This window comes from Rhodnius prolixus, unplaced genomic scaffold (assembly GCF_049639745.1).
Source record: "Rhodnius prolixus isolate KJV_2025 unplaced genomic scaffold, Rpr scaffold_4, whole genome shotgun sequence".
Lineage (NCBI taxonomy): Eukaryota > Metazoa > Arthropoda > Insecta > Hemiptera > Reduviidae > Rhodnius > Rhodnius prolixus.
This window is the reverse complement of record NW_027411614.1, coordinates 47,891,255-47,907,312: the sequence shown is the minus strand read 5'-3', so window position 1 is coordinate 47,907,312 and position 16,058 is coordinate 47,891,255. Positions and strand designations below refer to the sequence as shown.

Below are 16,058 nucleotides of genomic sequence, written 5' to 3'. Positions count from 1 at the left end.
AAATAAAACATTGTTTTCCTTCATTTGTACGAGTTCAGAATGTATTCTCAATATTATTTAGTTTGATTGTGATTATTCACTATTTGCAATATGAAATGTTTAGATCATGTTATCTCAAAAACCCAACAAACCGCCAAGGGAACGGCTGTGCTGCTATCTGTGGCCAAATGTATTACCAAATCGGTATTTAAGTGTTTAATTATTGGTAATTTACTCGCAATTTTTGGAGCTCCGTTGCATCTAAGCGAAGTTAAAGCAATCCAAATTAATACTATTACTTTAAAACGCATATATAAAAGTAATCAGGTTAATCACAAACCAAAAATTGTATGACAGTAGTTTCATAGTACTATTCTCCAAATTTAATCAAGACATCGTAATAACAACAGACTAAAAATTTAAAGTGGAAGTTAAATTTCTCTAAACAGATGTGATTATTCACATATTATGAAGATGAATGAAAGTCCAAAATCGCAATAAGAGAAAGCCGTACGACTGTTCACACCAGGTTGGTTACTCAATAAATATGTTATTTTGTTTAGAATAATGTTTGAAATGATACGAAGCTAACTTTCTGTTGAATTCATGACCGGTAATGTAGTTTAAATTACTTGGCAAGCAAGGGAATTGTGATTTCGCGTGACACATTCACCAGCCACAGGTTATTCCAAGCCTTGTTTCCCTCAAGGTAGTTATTTTCTTTTTCCTAATCATTTAGCCTTAAAAAAATTATTTATTACAAAACATTTTGACCCAAAATACGTAATTTGAAACTGTTACTTTTATTTATTTTTTTAATAGGATGTTTAGTTACCTTCAAAGTCGTCTGTTTAATCTGTTTTAGGAAATTAAGTGGTTTAGAATTAGAGAGAAGCTGATCTAGTTAGGGGAAAATTCCTCTTATTATAGATCTCAGGTTTCAAAGGTTCAAACTTTGAATTTCGGAATCATATTTACTTCTTTCGAACATTAAATTCTTCCAAATCTTTAAAATATCAATCCTCTCAAGTTAGTGCCTTTGGTTGATCGATTTTGACCAACAGCTACTCTATAAAGTAACCACACTATTGTGAACTTCCATCATTACATTCCAAACAGATTGTGAATATTTTCAGACTGTGATCGAATAATAAGCACCGATTTATTAAAATTCGATCAAATAAAGTAGCAATGCATTGTATGTCTTGGATTCCTGAAGAAGGCGCTACAAAGCAGCAGAAAGTATTTGTAGATTAAAATAGAGTAGTAAGAGAAATCAGTGTGTGCCAGCCAAGATAATTATTTTTTTCTCACTTTAGTTTAAACATGAATTTATGCTAGAACAAGTCATTAAACTCTAATGATAACAGTAGATTAATATTCTGAAAGCAGAGAGAGAGGAAATAGTTAATGCTTACAAATAGGTAACTATGAATAAGTTGAACTTAGTCTCTCTCACAGCAGAACTTTCTAGGTTTATACAATAGTCTGGCACATGACAGGATTCTGTTCTACTTCCCTGTAGGGTTCTACAGGGTCGGGAGTTGGAGTAGTAATTAACATTACAACTAAATGTTACCTCGAGTTTTGTAGTGGAAGAGTTTTCTAATAGAAGTGTTGCACAATGTTTTGTCACAAGCTAACCACGCCGGAAATAAACTTTCGATTAATAGGTTATACATTTTAGCTAGTTTTTAATAAATATGGCAACACTGATAATCTGGCATAGTTTTTGAGTGTGCGGGTGCCCTTTCAGTTCTGATTTGAATTTCGTAAGTAACTAGAAAGCATAGGTAGCCGAGCGGTTAAGAGGCGAGACCTGCAAAGCTAATATGCACTGTGGTACTGGGTTCGATTCCCGGTCTTAGGCCTTAGATTTTATTTAATGGTTAATAAAAGAACTTTACAGTAAAGTATGTTTGCTAGTCGCCTCCGTCCACGACACCTAGTAAATGGAGTTGGATGTTAAGTCCCGCCTGAAAAAAAAATCGGCGATTACTTTACTTTACTTTTTTTACGTGTATTTCTAGTAAAAACTGCCTGATAACAATACTTCATCCTACAAGGGTAGGAGGAGGAAATCAAATTCAATCACAACAAATCTATCATCAAAGCTTCATTTTCTACTAACATAAATTTCGTAATGATTTATTGTTTTAAATTTTCTCAATTTATAAATTGCCCATTGAGACTTTGCTTTTAACCAGCAAATGGAAGTGAATATCAGCCGAGAAATCAACAACTCTAGAATGATAATCTAATTAGAATTTTAAATGGTTTTCCCGAGGTGGCGACAAATTTTCACTTCAGAGAACTGAACATAATTTTATTCCAGGTCTGGGAGAAGGGGTTTTACATACAAATTAACAGAGTATTGATGTTAATGAATTCTATTCAAGTAGTTACTAATTCTCAACCAGTGGTGGGAATTTTAAAAACAGAAATGTGCTATTAAAATTACTAGATCGTATAAAATTTATTTTTAAATTTTCAGTATTATTCACAAATATTTCATAATTAAGTTGACCATAATAAATCTGTTGTAAAAAAATCACTCGAGATCTTACACAACAGGTTAATAAAATTGCATTGAATTTTCTACAAAGCTCAGAAATGGTTACTTGGAGTTTGTTAGCATTAATTTAATGAAAAAGTTCACTGAATTCATCAAAACTTCCTTTTCCATGGGGTTAACAGGATATAGTAAAGATACTGACGAAGGAAGTGACTTTCCAGAGCTCCCCAAAATCCCAACTAAAATCAATATTCTCTGCAAATTAAAAATAATAATCCAACCCATTTTTTGGAGTCCCAATAAACGCCTTGTCTTTCTTCAAAAGAAAGCCTTTGGCCACTGACTAGAAAATTAAAAAAAAACCTTAAACAGCGCCCAAAAAAGAACCTCAGTAAAAGAATTCTAGGAGCCGTTTTCGGGAAAGTTTTTAAAAAACTGAAAACCAGATTCAGTTATTTGGAACTTGCAGTTGTTCGTATTTAAGTTACAGTGGATACATACGGACGCACGTAACTTCACACGCGGATTTAAAAATAAAAAACACTTCTTTTATTCACATTAATGAGACTTCAAAAGAGATATGTTTAATGAGAACTCGATATCGTAAATCTGCACTATTCCAGTTATTCTTCTTTCAAGAACGAATGATAGCAACGACATTTCTGTGCATGGCTGATAACTTTTAGACAGCTTGCTGATTCACTGGGGCAGCCAAGATCCCTGAACAAGTAGCTAATCCACTGTCCTGCATTGAAGGAACAGTTCATTAATCACGGAGAATGTTTACAACATTTTTGTTTAAATGCAATCTGTGACTCTCAAAGCTTATGTAATTGAAGATAATAGGAGGACACCGAAAAGTTGACATGCTCGTAATTCTTCAATTTACGCCCGTAAGAGTAACTATTATGCAAGTCGACAATATGACCGGCTAGCACTTGTGGTGTGGGGGGCACTGAACCAAGGCCACCTGCAATCTTCAATCCCCACTACGCTCAACTACGTTAGAAAATTGAAATACTCAACAGTCAGTATGTGAGCAGCTGTTTGCTGAAAGAATGCCATTGAGCGCTGGGGCGATCAACATTGGACGCACTAGACTCAGCTTAGGTTCACGTATTGTGAACCATGTATTTTCACTTTATCCTTATCTCAGGAAGTTTTGCGAGCGAATCAAATTCTTTTTACTACAATCTGAGCAGCTGATTGGGAGCTTTCTCTGCTTCAAGTTACTAAACTTTTTCTCTCCTCGAAGTAAGTTTTCACGAAAAAATGTTTCATTAAAAGTTATTGTTAATGATACGAGCAGTTAACGCGCAAAGTTTGATTGAAACTGTTGCATCCGTTTTCGTGAAAATGTAATTAAACAAAAAAAAACTTACTTTTGTAAAATGGCCTGATTTAGTAGAGAACTGTCTTCATATCTAAAACACTAGCAATAATATTAACGTCTCTTAACATGCTGTAGATGGTGAAAGCGTACAAGCTGCTTAAAGTTGTTCTCCAAAACTGCCCTTTCAAAAATACATTTGTATAGGTAAATTATTCCAAGAAAAACGATAGGAAAAAGTTAAGATTTGTTCCCAACACTTTTGGTCTGAGCTTGATGAAGGAACTTAAACTTACCGACTTACCACGTGACATTCTAGTTAAAGTTTAATATCAGGATTTTAACTCTGTCAAATCACAGTTTAAGTATTGGAACCATTAAAAACAACACCCAAAACTAGACTAAATGTAAAGCCGCCAAAAGTGTAACCTCAACTTAGTGTTACCACAAGAGAAAGGTATCAGCTGATCTGAACTGAAAGAAAATTTCAACGGAAAGATAGAAAGCTTTAAAGAGGTAACTCAATCTCATAATCGTGTTTGCATTCATATGCATCACTAAGCAATACACAACTGCAGTAACAGTGCAGTGTGCATTTTCTTTTGCTCAATCACACACAATCTACTTATTGTTCTGACCCATTCAAATTCACTATTAGTCAAGGATGAAACTTGACCATCATTTTTTTTTGTTTGGCACGCTTGTTTTAACTGAAAAGGGAAGAGGTCTTCGCTCTTGTTCACCCCATCGCCATTGTGAACGACAAACAGTTGCGATACTACAGCAAGCATGAAGGGGGAAGAACTACTATAACCTCCTCCGACATTACGTCACAATAGTTTTTAAAAAGGGGGAGAAAATTTAGTATAAGTGTGACGAGGTATTCACACAATTCATTCATTACGACTGCAGTTATGATTAATATTCACCTCATTCTTATCGAAAACCCTCATCATTTCATGTCCAATCATTCTTGCTGCTATTATTAACATTATAATTCATGCTTCCTTCTGTAGATGTAACGTATGAAGAAGGAATGAAACTGTTGCCAATAAAATGGAGCCCAACACGAGCGCTCCCTTTGTTTGATCTGGCACGGGGAAGAATTTTCTTGTTTCATTGTTTAGTTAATGAAACACCCTTTGTTTACTTAAGAAGAAACTTGGATATCCTGTTTGCCATTTCCTTTAGAAGATAAACATCCATTCTTATAGACAACCTAACGACTTCAATTTGTACAAGATTGCCCTGGGGGATGGTTTTGTTTAAGTTGGTGGATTGATTTGATTTTTGATATCTCTGTTTTTAAAGTAGAAAGGAAGTTAGAAGGGTATGTTTTTGTGAATTATGTGTAGATTTCAACGGGAATTGAAGTAGCTTGAGGATCACAAATCCAAGCATTCCCATCCCATTAAAAGGAATAAATAAACATTAAAAATAAAATAGAAATGAAAGATAAAATAAAAAGAAGGAAGAGAGGGAAGCATTATTGGAAGGGATCAGGATCTGTTGGCCGCAGTATCTCAGCGGTATTAATATTCCTTGAATTTGCAACACTGGAGAATCGATTTGTGATTCTATTACTGAAAAACAATTCCTTAGAGAATCATTACATCTACAATGTACTGAAGCTGTAGACCGTTGGACTACTTAGTTTGTTACATGATTGGGTTTCCTGGCAGAAATGAAATCCCACAGGATGCGACGTCCAGTTTCAAGTCGGTAATCTTAGAAGTGAAGAGTTGGTGACAGTACAGGGGGATGTTAATACCCTCTCAGGGGAATTGACTGTCCTAGCAAAAGAGATTAGGAGATTGGAGAGAAATATAAAGCTAGCTTGGATTAGATGAACAGGTTCTGTCGAGATCTATCGAGAAGTAAATCACTACAGCTAGTCTAGAATCTGATAAAACGTTCTGTTACAAGAAGGAGAGGAGACAGATGTTAAATTACGGTATATTTACTCAATAGCCAATCAGTTTGCACCATTTCAAGGTTTTCAACCAATCAGGTGCACCACCGACATAGTGTTTCCATTAATCAGCTGATGCTATTCTTTCCATATCAGCTGTAATTTTCAATACATTTACTGAATTAATTGTAAATATTTTATTTGCTGAAGTTAAAAAACAAATAATTAAAAATAAAATAATTTATATTTTTAAAAGTATCGATTGAGCAAACATTATCTTAGGTGATTTATCTTACTCCAGTTATTGGAGCGTTCGTGAAACTACTGCAGCTTCTACTCGTATTGGTGGGTTGGTAAATGTTCAGTGTGTAAGGCTGGCTCGCCCGCTGGGACGCCAAGATCTCTTGAAGAAGTGGCTAGTCCATTTTTCCTTACTGGGTTTACTAAATGGGACATGATATTCTTTTACAAGGCGCCACGGTAGCCGAGAGGTTAAGAGGCGAGACCTGCAAAAGTAATATGCATTGGTTGGTTTAGTGGGTTCGATTCCCTCGGTCTTAGGCCTTGGATTTTATTTAATGGTTAATAAAAGAGATTTACAGTAAAGTATGTTTGCTAGTCGCCTCCGTCCACGACACCTAATTGGTAGTTCGACGTAAAGCCTGCCTGAAAAAATATGCAATTACTTATACACTTATTCTTTTCAACAATTTTCGGACTTATTACTTTGGTTTCAATTTAAACATCGAATTAAAACAAAATCATATTCTCCGACGTTATAGCCCTGAAGATGACCTAGTCCCTAGGTCGAAAGCTCGGCATAATAAAAATATATCATGACTGAAACTGGCAGTTATTTTTTTTCATCCTATTGAAACTATGAATCAGTCACCACAAATAATGAACAGTAATTATATTGTTTGTGAAATCGTACATTACTGTAAGGAGATTTTAGAGCAGCGATCTCCAAACTGGGAGATGTGTCTCCTGGCAAGACGAGGTATAGTGCAGTAGAGAAGAGAAAAGAAGTTAACGGTTTAATGATATAATGAAAAAATGTGTACCTAATTTTTTAAAGCATTTCTATAAACGATCTTTTTTATTGTAAACTATTGTTTCGGAAATCAGATAACACCACTGGGTTTCGCAGAACCGCTAGTCGCGTAACTGATATTATAGCAAACCAAAATCTATTCACCGAACCCTGGATGGTTGACTAAAATCAGTTTACACATAATTTCGAAGATTTTGACTTTACAAACTTCACGTGAGCAAAGAATCCATCCCACTGAACTGTTCTAAAATCGATCTAGAGAAAAGTGGTAGATTTCCGGTTGACAATTTTTGATCCAAATTTCATTATCGTGTCCTCTGATGGTGCCTAAGCGAAATTCAAATTTGAAAACTTCATGTGATTTCTCGTTTTTCTGAGTTATTTGTGGGTTTATGCATTCAAACGTGAACACTAACAATCACACGCACATTTTTATTGGAAAAAGAAACAAACATTTATTGTGAAAACTCGTCATTCAATATTTCCGCTTTTAAAAAGGAATTACCACGGCGTCACTAGACCAAAACAACTGACTGTGGAATGTTTAAACGTGCTATACGAGGCTTCGAAACCTGTAGGTATCAAGGTGAAGAATAAACGACTGGCCCGGCCGCAAACGATCAGAACTGAAGAATGAAGAAGATGCCCCACTACCAACCACCGCAACGACGTTTTACAACTTTTTCCAAGGAGTATACATAGTAAGGCGGCGGAATGATGAGAAAGAGAAGGTGGATGAGTGAGAGAGAGCGTTTGAGATGGCCAAGATGACTATACCAGTCCGTCCATGTTCGGCCAATTCCGCCAAGACTCGTCTAGCGGGGTCCCCACAGTTCACAACACTGTGTAGAGTATTTCGCCCACAGCGGAATATATTCAGTCGCGTTCATGCACTATCTGTAATCCGTTCGATTCAGTTTTAGTTGTACAGTGTTAAGAGAGAATTCAGTTTGTTATTTTTTAAAATAATACCAAAACTCTTGTTTTAGTCTAGACATTGTTCTTACAGTTAGTTTTGTGTTTAGTTTTTTTTTTTCTTGTTGTCAATTTTTCTTTTTTGAAAATAAATATACAGCTAGTTCCATTTTTCCAAGACAGAAGACAGGAAAAAGAAAATTCTTTACGTGCATCATGTGCGGTACATTCGTTTAAATTTTAACCTCAGTGAATGTGCATAATTTGCAACAGTTTAACAGTGTGTTCTTTGAAACTGTGTAAGTCCTTTTTTTTTATTCAAGTATTTTATTATCCCCTTACAAAATCTCTGGTCCGCTGTTTTCAAGGGTTGGGTTTTGTAAGGTTATATTTTGGTTAATAAGAGATTGAATACAGGTAAAGTTTTGTCTAGCTAGATAAAGAAGTAAACAGTTTTCCTTTGGATAACAGCCTTTCTTTTGAGGGTTGATTTTTCCTAATTTGAATTAAAATTAACCAAATAGATAAGAAAGATAAGCGAGGTTGTGTGTGTGATAATAAGGCGAAGAGGGGGTTGGAAGCCTCCCCCGGTGAAAAGTCCAGGTTAGGCCGCTGGGAAATGGCCGCCCAGTTTCCATCAGACGCCGTCGCTTCTAGCTCTGCCAACTTATTGATTTTTCCGAAACACTACACCCCTGTTTAGGTGGTATTATGCCGGTGTTCTACAGACGCCATTTATACTATTGGAGATATTTTTTAATTTTTTGTTTTTTTGGAAATATTCACTTCCTCTTTCATTTCGTAACAGGAAGTATTGAATTAGTTTTGAACTCTTTTTTCCGGTAAAAAAGAAGAAGAAGTTTCGCGGGAAATAACCATTTTAAGGCCCTCGAGGCAGAGAAAATGTAATTTTTAGAAAATAGATTTTCGTTATTTTTAAACAAAATAAAAAATGGAAAAACCCCAGGAACTTGACTTTTCTTTTGCATTTCTGTGGGTTCTGACCGCATCTAAGTGAAGAAAATTATCCAAAGTATTTTAATTTTTAAAGAAATACCAATTTTCCAAACATTTATTTTTGCCAATTTGTTTTTTAAAAATTTTTCTCGAAAACGGCACGAAATTGGTGCCCCCTGAATTGGGTTCTAGGACTATAGGCTTCAGTCTAAAGCCCCTTTATTGTAGCAAACCTATAATCAAAGCTAAATAACATTTAGTTAAATTTCCCAATTTAGAAAGAAAAATTTTTGAGCTATCTAGTTGGAGAAAAAGAGAATTTCTTCAGTTTTGCTGATGATGAAGGAACCTGGCGCCCTTTTTGGTCCTTCAGCGTAAAAAGCAGATCTACCCTTAGTACTCGTACTGGCGACCCCCCACACTCATAACGTAAACACAGGGCCTGCTGTTGACATATGCAGCAACTATTTGGGACTCACTAGCCCATAAGCATAATCTCTAGTTCATCATCACAAATACTCATATTTGCACTCGGACTCATCGCAGATGTTCTAAATACTCTAGAAACAAAACGCTGTACACCTAAAGGAGTCCCAAATCAGATCGTTAAAGCTGTGGTGTATTAGTGATTAAGACCAGTTTCCTTTAACTGCGGTCTGTCCAATTCCTTGTCTAGTTAGTAGAATAAATTGTAAGACCTACACACAATCAGACCAATTCGTGAAAAACCACTTTTCCAAATTCAGCATTCTCAAAAATGCATTTCCCGGTGAAAAATACAAATCAAATATGTACATGCTTGCAACATTTTTCTTTTTAGTTTCGAGCTTTTAAGAGAAAGAGAAACAATCTAAGTTAGAACTCTTATTATTGCCGTAAAAGATAAGTCGTGTGATTGATATATACCAAACTTTTGCACTTCTTCAAACATTATTATATATCTTATTGACTTTAAAATAATATAACACGAGAATTCAAAATATCAGCTCAACGAATAGGCTCCTGCACTAACTATATTTATACACACTGCAAGGCATATCAGCATTGCCGACCCAGACCCCAAATCAGCATGTGCACATTACTTATCAAACTGCATATAACTATTTTGGCATCGTGCACCTTTAAATTTTTAATACTTTTATTTTAGTTTTTTTATGCAAAATATTAGTTTGTAATAAGATATTCAATGTAAACTAAGTTATTTAATATTCCTTTTATTGCATGAATTATAAAAAATGATAAGCAATATTGATTAGTTAATTTCAATGATTCTGGTCTGAAATTTGATGCTTAAAGATTAAATATTCTCAGAAATAAATGGTGTTCAGTTTCAAAACTAGAGCCGACTAGTTGTCTATCGTTTTTTGTTTCCTTCCACCCCCACCCCCCGTTGCATGCGACATGCGGGCGAGTTTTTTCTTTAAGTTGGGCCCCCCTATCACATTTTTTTTTTTTTTTTTTTTAATAATGCTTAATATCTCAAAAAGTTGCTTACCTACTTAGTATTTACTTTCTCCTAAGTCAAGGCCCAGGCCCTAGCGATATCGCTGGACATAATTTAAATAGAAAATTAATCGCCGCCCTAATAAAAGCTTATCGCTGAAATAAAGACTCATCGCTTAGACTTGATCCTTTTTTTTTTTTTTTTTTTGAGGAAAACATGGAACTTAGGGAGTTTCCCTTCCCTGTACTAGGTTCTTTTACCCATTTTTTTGAATAATTTTAAAGGGATTTATTTGTTTAAATAAAAAAAACTACTTTGCAGAAATCCTCAACAAATAAGAATTTGCGTAACGTTAAATCATTTATCTTTTTTTTAAATAGAAATTAGAAGCTTCAAGCAAGTATAATTAGGTAAATTGCAGTGGAAGAGTAGGGCGCCACGATAGCTGAGCGGTTAAGAGGCTAGACCCGCAATGCTAAGATGTATTGCGGTACTAGTCTAGTCCTTGGATTGTATTTAATGGTTAATATGAGGAATTTATAGTAAAGTAAGTTTGTTAGGCGGTAATAGGCTAGACCCGCAAAGCTAAGATGTATTGCGGTACTAGTCTAGTCCTTGGATTGTATTTAATGGTTAATATGAGGAATTTATAGTAAAGTATGTTTGTTAGGCGGTAATAGGCTAGACCCTCAAAGCTAAGATGTATTGCGGTACTAGTCTAGCCATTGGATTGTATTTAATGGTTAATATGAGAACTCTTATAGTAAAGTATGTTTGCTAGGCGGTAATAGGCTAGACCCGCAAAGCTAAGGTGTATTGTTGGTTAGTGGATTCGATTCCCTCAGGCTAGGCCTTGGATTTTTTTAATTAATGGTTAATACGAGGAATTTACAGTAAATTATGTTTGTTAGTCGCATCCGTCCACGACACCTAATTGGTAGTTAGATGTTAAGCTCCGCCTGAAAAAAATAGGCGAAGTGCTTTACTTTTTACAGTAGAAGAATGTCATGCGGACGGTCCATTACAATGATGGACAAAATATTGCCGTTTTTGGCGGTAGTAGCAGCCATGTTTTGTATTCCTGACCACTTTGTAAACTAACCGACAATATTAATACTTATTGCTTTAATCGGAAATAACATTTTAAGTACCAAAAATACTTTTTGATTATTAATGGTTTTCTTTTATAGTCGCCGCGGCTACAGAAATTTTATTTTTATTTTTTGAAGGAATAATTTTTTTCTTTGCTTTTTTTAATCCATTTTAAAAAAAATAAAAACCCATAATTCAAAAATGACGTATACATACTTAAAAATCTTTAAATGTTTATATATTTTATTTTTTTTTAATAAGAGTTTAAAATAATTTATTAAAAAAAGTAAAAAGCTCATCTTCTGTTTAAAATGCTTCTACTTACTCTAATCATTTTATAAGATCTATTGCAATCGTGTCCGCTTTTCTGATATCAGATTTTTACCGGAAGTCTACTTTTCTCTTTACTGAATTTACAATGCGAAATCGCGAAAATATTTACGATAATTAGCTTGGAAAAATTTTAAAATTCATTACTGAAAACCAGTTATAATTTATTTAAATACTGCTTTAAAGGAAGTCAATATGAACGGGAAATTCGTTAACCATAGACGTGAAAATTTGAGATCCGGTGCCTTGGTTATCTCCTTTACAATGTGAATTGAGATTGGAAAGTGGCACCTTTTTAAAGTAACCGCTAGTAACCGGAAATAAAAAAATGTTTTATTCGCTTCCTTATGGAGCCATACTATTGGATGAGAAATTGCTCGTCATCAATAATATTAAATTATTAAGTGAAATTCCAAATTTGATGAAAAACCGGAAGTGCCCCAAATGACGTGCAGACAAATCAATGCGTAACAAGGGAATCTCATAATACAGATATAACAAAATGATTTTTGGGAATATTGAGGTGCGGTCAATCAATAAATTCAAACACAAATTTTGTTTCATCTCACCAACGTTTCGGTAAATCTGTTACCACCTTCTCCAGGGTAGTGTAAAATTTGTGGAGTTTACACGTCAAGCTACATCATCATAACATAAAACAAAAACGTTTTAGAAAGCGGTCACTTCATGTTCCATAAAAACAGATCGTATTTATGATTTTAATTTTACACTAAAGAAGGTTATGTAAGTGTGGAGGTAATCCAGAGTTTAAAAGAAACACGTAACCGGAAAGGCGAATTCCTATCGTTAGAGATGATCTCTTCTAACTGCTGCCAATTGCTCACCCACAAAAATATTTAACTCCTTTTCCGAGAATTTTCCATTTTTGTCCAATTACGCGGGGGTGGATTGAGTTGACATTCCTCTAAAGTGTCATTCCACTACATTGAACGGTGATACCATCCAAGTAATATTAGTAGAGGATGAACTTATTCCAAGTTCTAAGTATTTCCGTTTGACGGAAGTGCGAATCACTCATAACATTTTTTTTTTATCGAAACAAAAATAACTTTTCTTAGCATTCATGATCACACAAAATGAAGACCCTTTCTTTAAGTTAAAAGCAGGAGTTCTAGAACGTCTTATCATTCCCAAAAGTAGAAAGTTGTAAATTTAAAGAAAACTGTGGAGGAATTCTCGAGAATGATCGATACATTTAGGCAGCATTGCTGACTTCTCTTTTCTTTCTGGGCATTCACGCCGAAAACGGGACGATTGGCCTCCCTGTTCTGTCTAACCGCCACTAAGAACTTCTTTGACCAGTCACACTAAGCGTGAGATCTATCTGTACTGCTACAATTGGAGACCAATTTGTACCTACAGACTTTGAATCGTTTGGAATAACATTTCAAACTTAAAGTAAAAATTGTCCTATAACTTAAATCTTTCACAATTGAAATCCCAAAAATTTTCTTGCAAAAATCCCAAATGCTAGCCAAAACATATATTTTCTTAAAATTCAGGCGCCACGGTAGCCGAGCGGTAAAGAGACTAGACCCGCAATGCTAAGATGTATTGTTGGTTTACTGGGTTCGATTTCCCGGTCTTAGGCCTTGGATTTTATTTAATGGTTAATATGAGAAATTTACAGTAAAGTATGTTTGCTAGTCGCCTTCGTCCAGGACACTTAATTTGGTAGTTGGACGTAAAGCCCGCCTGAAAAAATAGGCAATTACTTTACGTTATTTCTTAAAGTTCCGAGTTTTCACTATAAGTAGATTGACACAGTTTTATTTTTAGATACGACCACAATTTTGCTAATAACATCTATTATTATTATTTCATTGAAATGCACTATTTGTTACAGATTTTATTATTTTTTTATTCTAGTGTATTGCCCAGAGCGAATTGAAAATGCTGTAGTATTAGCATAATAACTGGATCTATTTAATTACAGTTATAATATTAGTGCAATTAATTAGATATGTTAATTCAGAGAAATTGGCGCTCCAATGGCTTTAGATTGGCTAACTTGCCCTCAGATTGTGCATAAATAAAAATTAAATTATGTTCATCTAAATAGACACTTTTAATACTTTGCGAATTGTCAAATTATTCGGTCAAAATTTGATTGATAAATAGTGGTGTATAGTGAAAAGTGAATGATAAATAATCTGTGTTAATTGGCAAATTATCAACACTAGATTTACTTGTATATTACTCGTAAAGATCGCAAAGACTATAGTATATCGCCACACTATAGTATAAAAATTAAAAAATCAATTTTAACAGGGAAATTTTGAAGAACTGATTATTAAAAGAGGAGATTTTGTTTCCCAATGGGGCTGTTGCTTACATTTACGGTGCTCATTTTGGGGGGGGGGGGTACATAAAGGACATCGAAGAAAATAAAAAAGTACCTAATAAAATTCATAATTTTTATAACGATTGATTACGGAAGTAGTGAAATAAAATGATTAGTAATCGCCTATTTTTTCAGGCGGGGCTTAACGTCCAACTACCAATTAGGTGTCGTGGACGGAGGCGACTAGCAAACATACTTTACTGTAAATTTCTTTTATTAACCATTAAATAAAATCCAAGGCCTAAGACCGGGAATCGAACCCAGTACCACAATACATATTAGCTTCGCAGGTCGTGAAATAAAATGATGCATACGTTAAACACGTAAAAATTTAAAGAACATTAATTTTGATACTTTTCAGTAGAATTGATTTCTTTTAATAGCGCCATTTCACGCTTTAAAAAAAGTCGTAAAATTCCATAGAATTCATTTGAAAGTTGCATTTAACGCATGCTTCTAATGTGCTTACTTATAATTGAGTTTTTTTTCATTCGTCCACATTCACCAATGAAAATGTTCGTTTTTTTTGTTTTTTTTTTAAACATTGCGTCGAATTTACAAAATAAAGGACAAAGGGCGCATTTTATAAAATAAGTAAAGTTAGGGACAGGGCCAATGATATAAAGGACGTATGGTAACCGTACTTATATGCAGGGTGATCCATTTAAAACACACCAATCGCTAATAACTTTTTAGGAAGGGAAGGGATTAGCTATGAGGTTAGCATACTGGACTCCCACGCGGAGGTCCCGGGTTCGAATCCAGCCGCTGACCCTTAGATTTTCTCTTCCTAGGAGCTTCTTACAGCTCACTGTCCGGTGATGGACAGTGTTGTCTGTAACGAGAGAACACTGTCCGGAGGCCGGCAGTGCACTGGAAAAAGCTCCGGGCGCTAATAACCTCAGCTGTTGATGCGCCAAAAAAAAAAAAAAAAAACTTTAGGAAAGCGGAATTTCGAAAAAAACCCACGATGTAAACTGTATGTTTTTTTTTTTTGGGTCTAGTTTTCAAAATTTTCCACTTCCGATGTTGTATCTTCATTTTTGGAGGAGTTACGGGTAAAAACCCGATTAGGGTTTTGTAAGAACCACTGGTTTTGACTATGATTATGAAAAGTAATAAAAAAAACTGTGAAAAATGACGTTGACCCCGTTTCGATATCCCTAATATTTGTTGAGATATTTTTGAGATCAAAATTACAATTTTATCTATTCGTGAACGGTTTTCAATATTAATTTTCCACCAGAAATACACGTTTTGGGAGGGTCCTCTGACTGCAAATAATGTTTTTGGTGACGCAAAGAACAAAAATAATAATAATTGAAGATTTTAAAACATGTAGTGTTAGTGTAATGGCTGTGGGTGAATCAGGGATAAATTTGTTTTATCATCAAATAAAAGTAATCATCACATCATTTAATGTACCCCATATGCAAGACTTCTTGACCTATGATCAGGGTAAGAATATCTTCCCAGTGATGGGCGGGTGTTGGTCTAGTGGTCAAAAGCGTGGTTTTGTAAGTAGAAGATCCTCAGGACGAACTCCGCGTATGACTACATTTTACTTAAAAAAGTATTATAATGTACTAACTATTATGAATGATTGCTCCCCCGGGATTCGAACTGGGGATCTCCCACTTACAAAGCCACGTTCTCCTCCGCAGCCAGAGGACCTCCCAAAACGTGTCTTTCTGGTGGAAAATCAATATTGAAAACCGATCAGGAATAGATAAAATAGTAACTTTGATCTTAAATATCTTAACTAATAGGGATATCGAAACGGAATTAACGTCATTTTTCACAGTTTTTTATGTAGTTTTCATAATCTAAGTAAAAAAAAACTAGTGGTCCTTATGAAATCCCAATCAGGTTTTTGCCCGTAACTCCGCCAAAAATGAAGATAACAGCATCGGGGGTAGAAAATTTGAAAACAAGACCAAAAAAACATATAGTTTACTTCGTGTTTTTTTTTTCGAAATTCCGCTTTCCTAAAAAGTTATTAGCGATTGGTGCGTTTTAAATGGATCACCCTGTATATTATTATCATTTAACCCCTTAATGCACAGTTTTTTTTTGAAAAAAACCTCTATATTTTATTTGAATAAGTAAGTGTAGCTTGCAATCCCATGTAAATGATAAATATCAATAAAACAATTGATTTTCTT

General features: G+C 34.7%; 1 protein-coding gene and 1 long non-coding RNA gene across 5 annotated transcripts in view; one reads left to right on the top strand and one right to left on the bottom strand.

The window, feature by feature from the left end:
- Positions 1-5,970: 5,970 nt before the first annotated feature.
- Positions 5,971-7,736, bottom strand: LOC141456140 (uncharacterized). The gene is made up of 3 exons (XR_012459622.1): positions 6,801-7,736; positions 6,337-6,402; positions 5,971-6,242 (listed from the first exon to the last, which is right to left on the bottom strand). It is a non-coding gene; the product is annotated as an uncharacterized lncRNA (long non-coding RNA).
- The window catches only part of CadN (neural cadherin), a 1,042,724-nt gene continuing 1,034,318 nt past the window's right edge, over positions 7,653-16,058 (top strand). For 3 of the 4 annotated variants that reach the window (XM_074131810.1, XM_074131807.1, XM_074131808.1), the window contains exon 1: positions 7,656-8,004. The gene's annotated coding sequence lies outside the window, so the exon portion shown is untranslated. Of the gene's footprint in view, positions 8,005-16,058 lie in introns of all 4 variants that reach the window. The other variant, XM_074131811.1, reaches the window with a different exon arrangement.